At 36.3% G+C, this 8,870-nt stretch overlaps 1 protein-coding gene across 5 annotated transcripts in view; it reads right to left on the bottom strand.

The window, feature by feature from the left end:
- Positions 1-8,870, bottom strand: part of LOC115240484 (autism susceptibility gene 2 protein-like) — a 48,762-nt gene that overhangs the window by 25,501 nt on the left and 14,391 nt on the right. The window lies entirely within an intron of this gene.

The following is an 8,870-nucleotide window of genomic DNA, read 5'->3' as shown; positions in this document are numbered from 1 at the left end:
TCACAGTCGATACAGTCGATTATTCCGTCGAATATTCGACTGTGATTGGTCGATTTGCTTGCGACTGGCAACATGCGATCAATGTAGAACGTACTTCGTACTTTGCTTGCGACTGGCAACATGCGATCAATGTAGAACGGGCTTAACATACTTTGTACATTCAAGTCACGTAATGAAAATCTGAACGGTGTCACTCTCCTTCATCTCTTTCTCTCTTTCAATATTTAATTTTATATATATATATTTCGGCACAAAAATCCTATTAAGATCTTGTGTTAAAATACAATATTAAATTAAGAGAAAATGTTTAACTGTATGTACGAGATTTATTGATAGTTTTGAAAGTTAATTTGCGTAATATTTTCATTTCATAATCATATTAAGGAAACTATTAGTACTTCTAAATTATCGCTTTTAATTAATCAAACGATCCTGTTACATACGGAGCACGAATTTGTTATCTCTCTATATGACAAAAACAGACATATATATTACAATCGCAAAATCGTCTATAGCAAAGATATTAGATCATCCGCGAGATATTTATCCGGCTCGGGAACGCGCATTCGCTTACGCGGGATAATAAACGAAAGACCGGTCGGGTTGTTTGGCTTATGTTAGTCCGACGGAGCATGGCAGTGTTTAAAAATATTGTCAAGATACACTCCGCCGAGAAATACACACACACACACACACACACACATACACCCAAGTTGCGGTGAAAAGAGATACGACTCATTCTCCGCCGTGGACGGGGAAAAGTTCTTATCGCGTCCCGATGCGTTTTCGCGTTTAAAAACGACGTAAACAGAGAAAGAGGAATGCGATTACGAACGGCACGAACGAGCTTTAATACTGCGTTGATTCAAACGAGAAAGCTGCATTATTACTCAACTGATAAAATTATATTACGTCTCCGTGAAAGTAATAGCAAGAGTTTATTATAATTGTCCCTATATAATATCGCAGAGTTATTAATGGAATTATTGATATTACACACATTAATTTTATCATACTTTTGAATTTTTTTCTGTAAACTTAAAAAAAAAACTTGCACAGAAAAAACACAGGTGATCAGCGCAAGTATATATTTTCATATTAACTTATTATAATTGCATTGTTATAAGGAACAAACAAAGTTACGTTTTAAATTATTCCCATGGTAATTACGGAAAAAGAGATGCGCAACCGAAAATAATATCAAGGAATATATTATTTAGTATAGAGATTATGTAAAGCGAAACATTTGTCCACACACTTTCTGTGAACATTTCTTTTTAAGAACAAGTTTAACTCGTGTCTTTCCTGTTTCAAAAGTTAGACACTGTCTTTATTAGACCCTTCGGTCGATTAAAAATGACAAGCACGTCGTGTGTTTTGGACGCGTGCTCGTTCAGTTACACCACTGGCCCGGATGGTCGGATCGGCGGGCAATAAAGCATTTATCCCCGACGTAGACGAAAAGGAAAAAGAAAGACACGAGGGGCGAACAATGAGAGGGAAAGAAGGGGAGAAAAAAAATAGCGGACCCACAAAACCGGTGGCAGTAAAGAGATTTAGCGTGGTGTAAAAGAAGGCGGCGATAAAGTCTCTCTCTGCCGGGCATTATTTCGCGCAAAAATCTTTCGCCGATTTACATAGCCACGTATCGCGATGATTTGACCGGCCCGAGATATTATCGCGCTATTATTTTACGATTCCTGTGCGCTCTCTCCCTATTTTAAATCGTCGCGAGAGAGACGACGATTTGAAAATAAGTACTCCGCCATTATCCCCGCGCGTGCTACTTTATTCGCACGACGTGTTCCTAATGTTTATCGCGGATAATGTTGCCGTTTGATCGCTTCCGCGTGCGAATAATCGTCTCTCTGTCGTACCGTCTCGCACTTTTCCAGAGAAAACTCGCCAATCCTTAGATCTATCCAATCCTTCGATCATACCATTATGTGCAGCGTAAAAATTTTAGATTAGATAATTACTGATTATTGAAAAAAAAGATAAAATATAATAGTTTGTTACCATAAATTTTTTTCTAATAATAAATTATCGAGTTACGGAAAGAGACGTGCGATATAAAAAATGCTTTATCGATGTTGAAAATATTTCAAGGATTATAATCTGTGTGTTTCTTTTCCTTTAAGTTTTATCTCTTTCGGAAAATTTGGATTGATAACTATATTTGTTTTCAATATTACAATCATAAAAAACATATGTTTGCAATATTCTTTTATACGACTTATGGTCGCAATGCTATTCAGAAAGATATCGATTTATCTTTGAAAGGTTGTTTCAATTCCTGAAAAGACACATAAAAGAATACGTATCTTTATCGTATTGCAACATATTCGAGGTTCCTGTGAAAATCGGAAAAGCACATTCAGAACGGTTTTTTTTTTTTTTTTTGTTAGATGAGCTCCTTTTCGCAAAAGCAAAAAAGTAGCTCATAATGACCGCGACGCAAAGGTGGATGCGAAAGTAAAAGACATGGACTTTCTTCCGTATCTTTAGGAATTACGGAGAGAAGTAGGTCACTTTTCATGCAGGTGCGAACGACTTTTTTATCGCCGGACACCGATGCTATTCGCCATATCGATCACTATATATAATCCGCGCGCGATTAAAACCATTTTTTTTTTCACCCTTTTCAAACAAAAAACGTACGCGCGAGAAAAATGCGTTACGGCAACGCGCCATTTTTCGTCCATATTATCCGCGCCTGGAGATAAATCGATATATTTTGTTAAACGAATAGAAATATTTATTTCTGAAGCGTGCATTTATTCGCCGTGTATATCTCGATATCATTCCGTTGATAATTAATCGCTGGTAATTATCAACGAATCTCGTGTATTTGCCATTGGTACCGTTGAATCTAATTTATTTACCAGTATTAATAAGAGCTTTTGTATAATTAACTACAAGCGATAAATGGATAATGCAGTTTTTATTAATACCCTGCAGATTTTAAAGGATAATGATGTAGAAGCGAACACGGCCGAGCCGATCGAGTACATTTTGATTTATTATTAAAATATGCTACCTCGTTACATATTCATCATTGTATCGTGTAATTCGCAGGATAATAGAATTATTCGCCGATGATAGCCAATTGCAATATATTGCCTTTGAGTACCTAGCTGATTTTTATAAATTGCTCGCCGTAAAGTAATTCAAAGCGTATGCTCAATTATACGATAATTAAGTTGCAATGCGTCACCCGATTGTTACCTCGTACAGCAATTAGTGGGCTGCCGATAGGTCGAGTTTATTATTTTTTAACGAACTGTGAATAAGCTGTAGTTCGATGCACTCTCGAATTATTTCACCGAGTGGTCGAACAAAGCGAAAAAAAGCTATAAAACGTAAAAACAGAAGAGCAGTAGATTCTGCTAGTGGTGAAAAATAAAAAAATCGTTTTATACAATAATCTCTCAATATTATTTCAACTGACGCTAAAACTGCATATGTATTTTAAATTACCAATCCCTGAGTTTTTCGGCGAATCGAGCTGAAAATGGATTGAGAAAACGCGATGATACCGAGGCGTATCGAATTGAAACGCATATAAATACAATACATAATAAACATTTATTTTTCGATGATATTTTGTTATAAACAAGTCAAGAATAATTTTCCTTTTAAAGCTAGTAATACGAATACCATATTATATGTATACAAAATGTAACTCATATAAATTAGCCGGTGTGAAGTTAGCATATTCAAAAATCAAAAGTTTTATCAAGAGTACTGTTTGCACCCCAATAGTTCTACAGTTCCTGATAGGTTTTAGAAATAGTCCCGGTGAAAAATCTAAAAAAATTGCATTTTGAAAATATGAGGTGCCAACTTTTCGTGGCACCGCAAAATGCGCAAAATACCATTTAAATCATCGTATCTTATAATTCTCGAAGAGTTCTATAGTTCCTGATAGGTTTTAATAATAGTTCCGGCCTCTAAATATTTTTAAACAATTTTTAAATCTTAGAGTTGGCCTCATCTTCCGCTAAAAGTGGCCAGAACTTTTTCATTTTTGGTTTTAGCTTCGAACCTTAAGAATAATCGTTAGAACTCTTCGAGGTGCAAATAGAACTCTTAACAGAACTCCGAAATTCCGAAAAAAATTTTACCCCCTTGAAAATTTCTAAGTCCCAAACGGGTAAAATTTTTTTCGGAATTTCGGAGTTCTGATGGCAGTTCTGTTTGCACCTTGAAGAGTTCCATCGATTATTATTAACGTCCAAAGCTGTAAAACCAAAGATGAAAAAGTTCTGGCCACTTTTAGTTATAACGCTCTTAGAAACTTTCCAAGTCCTGAGGGGGGAAATTTTTTTTCGGGATTTCGGAATTCTATTGAGAGTTCTATTTGCACTCCGAAGAGTTCTATTGATTATTCTTAAGATTCGAAGCTATAAAACTAAAAATGCAACTTTTAGCGGAAGATGAGGTGCCAGCTCTGAGATTCGAAAATTGTTTAAAAATATTTAAAGGCCGGAACTATTACTAAAACCTATCAGGAACTGTAGAACTCTTCGAGAACTATAAGATACGATGATTTAAATGGCATTTCTTGCATTCTGCGATGCCACGGAAAGTTGGCACCTTATATTTTCAAAATGCTATTTTTTTAGGTTTTTCACCGGAACTATTTCTAAAACCTATCAGGAACTGTAGAACTTTGGGATGCAAATAGAAGTCTTGATAAAACTTTTGATTTTTGAATATGAGATGCTAACTTCACACCGGCATCTAATGAAACATATATAACAGATAGGAAATTTTATATGCAGTCTAACAATATATTGAATAAAACAAATTATAAATTCCCTCACACACATACGCACATTTCACACATGTGTATATAAAATGTCGATACTTTTCCACAAAAATAAAATAATATATCGGTGTTACTTCAACGCAGTTAATATTTCCGCTTTCTCTCTCGTCCATGTCTTGCTTTCGATCTTTGCGAAAAATTCACAGTGCAGATTCCCGGGTTTGCATGTACATATATACAGGGTGTTTCAGAAATACTTCAATAAACTTTGGGGATGAGTTCTCCACAAAAAAACAAGAAACAAATGTCATATGTATGTCCGGAAATGTCTAATTTATGAGTTATAATCGAAAGATTATATTTAATTCAGTACCATGACCTGACCTAAATACATTGTATTTTTTTCTGTGGGAACACTTAAAAGCCCTAGTTTATGCAACTGAAATTTCAAATGAAGAGACGCTTCGCCAACGCATCGTAGATGCCTGCGACATCATTTGCAACCGTCATGGTTTCATCTTTGAAAGGGTGCAACAGTCCATTTGATATGTCTATGCGTGTATTGAAGCAGATGAAGGACATTTTAAACACTTGTTATGAATTGTGAGTAGATAAACAATTAAACTGAAGATGTATTACATTGATGATGTGTCATTGTAGATATATTCTATCAGTTTTTGTCGTTGAATTTTTTCGATTATAACTCGTAAACCAGGTATTTCCGGATATATGTTCATGACTTTTTTTTCTAGCTTTTATGTGGAGAATTCACACCCAAATATTATCACTCTGTATATATGTATATCCAACATATATTTTGACCGGCGATCTCCGTTAACGGATCACGTGACAGAATTTGACCGTCCTCGCTTCCCACTGACGTGCAATGCACAGCAGCAGCAGCAGCAGCAGCAGCAGCAACTCTGATTTATTGAGTGGCGCGCCGCTGCTGACCTCACTCTCTCGGCGCGGCTAACGACACCGCGAGCGCGAAGCCCTCGGTATAATCTGGACCGAACGACGGCGGTTTTGGCCGATGCGAAATTACGTTTCTCGGCCGACGAACTCGAGAGCTCTTCTTCCTCGCGCTCGTTCCCGCATCCTCTCGCGCTCGAGACGGGAAGACTACTCGTTCGAGCGATATAAAAGTTTCGAGACATTCGGTCGTTGCCGAGAAAAAGCCGCGAGACATCTCCCCCCAGAAACGAGTACATAATCTGAAGTGGTATGCGGAGCCTTATCGCCGACTCTTATCAGCGCGCGCTAAGCGGAAGGGGAGATTCGGTGTTTATTTTATACCGGTCGCGCAAAATGATATTTTACTTGCATACATATACGTATGACAGTTTGATTTGTAATTTAAATACGTATTTTTTTCTGCAATATAGGTAAAGTTTTATACTTCTTTTTTCTTCATTGAACTATAACAAAAAAATACTATAAAAAATATTATAATAAAGTGTGAGTGGATTTGTTTATGTTACTTTTATGAATGCTTTTTATGCCATCTCTTAAAATAAGAGAAATAATTCTTATATAGCTCCGTTCTCTCCATTGTTTTTTCTCGATGTAGAGAGAAATGTTATATACAGGGTGTTCCCGGGTTAAATGGCCAAACTTGAAATATGAATTTAGGACCTTAAAACAAGAAAAAATTTTCCTCTGGAAGTATGCTCGCAAACGCTTCGTTCAAGAGATATTGACTTCTGAAGTTATGAACTGTAGGAACGAATAATTTCGAAATGTTTCTTTTTATTTTTGTTTTGAAGATCGAAGATCATTGACAGGCTTGCGTTTGCACTGTAAACAAAGCTCCGTACATTCGTACCAAATAATTGTATGAGGCATGATTGTATTAGTTTATTCCACGAAAGCATTCAACGAACTAACAATTATTTGGTACGAATGTACGGAGCTTTGTTTACAGTGCAAACACAAGCCTGTCAATGACCTTCGATCTTCAAAACAAAAATAAAAAGAAACATTTCGAAATTATTCGTTCCTATAGTTCATAACTTCAGAAGTCAATATCTCTTGAACGAAGCGTTTGCGAGCATACTTCCAGAGGAAAATTTTTTCTTGTTTTAAGGTCCTAAATTCATATTTCAAGTTTGGCTATTTAACCCGGGAACACCCTGTATACATACATATTGATCTATTTATGTTCTAAATCTGATCTCCTGCTAAAAGGAACGGTATAATTATGTGTCAATTAAATCATAATCCTCTTTGCGCAACGTATTGGATGATTGCATAAGTTCGTGCCCGATTTTCATAGATGGCATTAAGTTACTGCATGGCGGACAAACTTTTTTCATGAAAAACCAAGTTCTTTCTTCAAAAATGGAATCGACAAGCTTGTAGATCGTTGGAAAACCATTGTAGAAAAGAATGGAGACTATATAATTGATTAATAAAAGTGTTATCTCTAAAATATAATCTATTGAAGTTTATATTTAAATCGGGCACGAACTTATGCAATCACCTGATATTTATAAATATGTCCATCGTCTTATATAAGTCCATCTCAATAAATATCAGTAATGTTTATTATTGATGATATTACCATTAATTTGATATTTGATACATATCGCGGCAATAACGATTGAATAACGCGAGTCATTAATTAAAACACTTTACGTTACATTCTTAATCTCGTTCTTTTACGATACTAATAAGACAATATCATTTGAAATTTATACAAATTAGAACAAATAATAAGTCATGCTTAATGAGATTGTAGCAGCCGTATCGGTGTTTCTTAGCTCATAATGCTAGCTCATTTCTTACGGACGACGACGTGACACTCATTCCGAATTCACGAGTGTGCGTCGACGATTATCGATCGCCCAGCGTTTTGGACTTTAAAGAAAAGCCGTCTTTTGGGATTTGTTGATGATCAATGAACTCGATATTTCGATCAACGTAAATGAGCAATGTCCGCGAGAGTGCGCTCTAATATAATGTAGTTTGCGGACAATTTAATAGGCAATGATAAGTCTGTTCTCCCTGAAATTCTATTCATAGAGCACGCATTCATTGTGGCTCTTGATGACGCGGATGAGCAAAACCTTTTTAGCCGCGAATCAGTTATAAATAACTATTCCTATATTTTAAAGTGATTTTATTATTTTTAAGTTTATTATACGCACTTAGTACAGAATGCACAACGAAAATTACAATTGAATGAAAAAATCTGTGGAGGGCGTGAAAATTTTTTTTTCCATATGAGACTTTGTTTCCGAAAAAAGTGACGTTAAAAATTCAATTCAATTTAGCCGACTCGCTGGTGACCACTATTTTTCTTCGCGGCTGTGCATATCGCGTGATTTACTGTCTGATATTTTGTTAAAATAAATAAATTGACTCGTATAACATTGTTAAATCATAATAAACCATACAGAACATTATATGCAAATGCGGAAAAGGAAATATTGACCCTGTCTCGCGTATATAATAATTGGAATTTATTAGGGAGGAGAAAAAGAAATCCATTAGTGGTAATTAGCAGTGAATCTGTATTATAGTAGCTCATATTTCGTAGACATAATCTGATCGCGAATAATAACTGACTGCTGTGATTTCATTACGTGCCTAAAAAAAGTGTATTGCAAAATGTTTTGTAACTACGTTCTAAACGTTAAATTGCATGTTATTAATCGCGGACATTTAATTAGCGAAGAGAGAGATACGTTGAAAATCGCAGCAGTGTTCACATTAAACTCATGTAGCGCTCCGGGCGTTGTTACAACATAATTACGCATGCACATACATTTCACGGTGATTTTAGCGCGCGCCGATATACATATTTTTCTGAAAACGAAATGATCTCGTCCTGAGGAGAGGGCGACGGGCAAATAAACGGAAAGAAACGACAGCGAAAGACACTCGTGTTGTGAGAATCGGCATGTGCCAGCGAGACTGGAGTATGCATTCCGACAGGATCGGACATACCAAAAGGATCTTCCTCTTCTCTTGCCTCTCCGCGCACCTCCACCAGGGCCGACGGCGATCGCAGAAGGACACGATGGAGCGAAAACGCGCCTTTGACATCGGATGCGCCAAATGCAATCCGAACGACACACTCTCCCCCCCC

Source organism: Formica exsecta, unplaced genomic scaffold, assembly GCF_003651465.1.
Source record: "Formica exsecta isolate Colony F162 unplaced genomic scaffold, ASM365146v1 scaffold436, whole genome shotgun sequence".
NCBI classification, from domain to species: Eukaryota; Metazoa; Arthropoda; class Insecta; order Hymenoptera; family Formicidae; genus Formica; species Formica exsecta.
This window is presented reverse-complemented; position numbering and strand designations above follow the sequence as displayed.